Source organism: Cyprinodon variegatus, unplaced genomic scaffold (assembly GCF_000732505.1).
Source record: "Cyprinodon variegatus isolate N-32 unplaced genomic scaffold, C_variegatus-1.0 Scaffold373, whole genome shotgun sequence".
NCBI lineage: Eukaryota > Metazoa > Chordata > Actinopteri > Cyprinodontiformes > Cyprinodontidae > Cyprinodon > Cyprinodon variegatus.
In genome coordinates, this window is record NW_015150826.1 from 444,690 (window position 1) to 447,243 (window position 2,554).

Genomic DNA, 2,554 nt, shown 5'->3' on the forward strand with positions numbered 1-2,554 from the left:
GGCCAACGAGAACCAGGCGCCACCTGGTGGTGGAGGGAAAACAAACAAAAACACAACCCACACAAACTGGATTCCTAACACAGAAACCAATAACCTTTAGTCAGTTGATTCTTAAACTTATATGATTGAACTAGTAGCAAGCAGATATGGTGGGATTTATTTTATAGGACTTTTTGCTAATTTTTTGGTAATCAGTTGCAATGACCATATGAGGAAACACAAAGGATAAAGTTAATTTAGTCTTTAAATTCCTAGTGAAATAAAGCCTGTTTACGTTTTATAAGCAAGAGCTCAAAACTTGTCAACATGGCGTACCATGTGACCCGTCTCTTTACCTTCTTGTTAGCTTGTTATACACAACAAACCTCTGAACTCATCAAAAGACTTAAAAAAATTAAAGACCACTGGCTTTTGACCAGTGAGGTGGTGTTTCCAGTCCAGGTGAGGGTGTCTGTGATGTGCACACCCAGGAATGTGGTGCTGCTGACCACCTCTATTACCAGTGGAGTGGGTTAGGCCGGTTCTCCCTGGAGTCCAAAACCATGCAGTCTCAGCGAGTCAATGCAAACTTCATGCAAAAAGATTTACACCCAGTTCTAATAAGTTTGTCACTGTGACACTTCTCCACCCAAATTTGGTTTTTCATATTGTTGTATATAACATAATACTTTTAGAACTTGAAATATTTTCAAATATTTCTTGGATAATTACGATGATTGTTATGCCTGATGTGACCAAATGTTGGCTTCTCTCAACTTAAATAGAGAACCTAAGGAGTCTATAAAAGGGCCTTAATTGGTCTCCGGTGGGTAAAGATGTTTCATGACATGGAAACTTCTCCCTGAACTGAAACATTAAGATCTAATGCGAACAGAAAAGTTAAGACCTAAAAAAAGATCTGATGAGTGCAAATAATGTTATTAGCAAACAAAGATTAACAAGCTGGACACCCTAGTCTTGAGTTAAATAAGTCTCGACGAAGCTAATTAATCCGGATGGTTCAAGCTTTTAAACGGCCTTGTTTATATATTGGACCTGTAATTAGGGCAAGTTAAAGCTCTTTACAAGAATCGAGTCTTTGGCTGACAGAGCAACTGCTGTTTTCCTGTGATCACAGTTTGTCCCTGGAATATGGAATAAGCCTGTTTCTTGTTGCCGGGATTAACTGTACAGGGGACGGCTTTTTCTGAGAAGCCAGCAGCCTTTGTTTCCCATCATTAACCACCCAGATCCATGACTGAACGGCACCATTTCAGAAACTGGCAGCACCAAAATGTTAACTTTCCACTATGCCACCGCAGACCACTGCAGCATTTTATTGCAACATGCAGAAGTGGCATTTACATGCCAGTAAAAGCTCCAAATTGTCTGGGCACAGCTTGTTAACCCTCTCTGGCCTTTAGCTAATGATGGCTCAGATGAAAGACATTTGGTCAATGCTTAAAGATTTTTAGAAAACTAATCCAGAATTATTGCAGTAAAAATATCACAATGTAAACCTTCTACAAACATTAGATTATTAAGCTATGTACATTTATTATTTTCCTTGGTTTAATTGGCTACACCAGTGTTAGGAAGCTTTTCTTCTGTTTCCTTCAACCATGTATTTTGTACTAAAAACATTGCCTTGTGGTTATACTGTAGACCTGTCCTCTAGTTAAGCAAATGCAGATTTTTCAGGACTCTTGACTGAACGGAAAAAACAAACAAAAGGGGAAAGTTGTCATGTTTGTACAATGATTGAGTGGCTTAAAAATGGCTATCCGTCAAGGACATCTAAGGTTTGGCCGATTAAATATGACCTTCAGCGACTGGCAGGAGTACTTTAACTTTTCCAGTTTGTTACATTGCAACCAAATTCCTGGTATTACTAGGATTTTATAGAATAGAATAGAATAGAATCCATTTATTGTCTCACAATCTGGAAATTGGGGTGTTACAGCAGCAAAAGGTTGTTGCATTGGCGTGGACCTTAGAAAAATGTATAAAAATAACAGATAAAAAAAATAAAGAGATACAGAGAGTACATTACGGTGTTTAAACAATATAAATACTCTGTATCTGGAGAGTTAATAACCACTACACTGGAAAAAATCCAAACCTAGATAAGTAATTTTTTTCTTAAAATAAGTGCATTTGTTCTTGGATTAAGGAGGCAAAAGAGACATTTTGCCAATGGAACAAGACAATTTACATTCAAAAAAGAAAAAACACAATTGCATTGTCTTATTTCAAGTGCATATTATCTAATTATCTTATTTTAAGAGTAAAATACTCATTCCATTGGCAAACTATCTTATTTTCCTACTCAAATTAAGGGTAAATACACCTAATTAAATACATTTTTACTTATTTCTAGATCGTTTTTGCAGTGTAAACAACTGTGGACATTTTTACGCACTGGAAAAACGATCTAGAAATAAGTAAAAATGTCTTAAATTAAGTGTATTTACCCTTAATTTGAGTAGGTAAATTAGATAGTTTGCCAATGAAATGGAAGATATTTAGATAAAATGCACTTGAAATAAAGCAATGCAATTGTGTTTTCTTATTT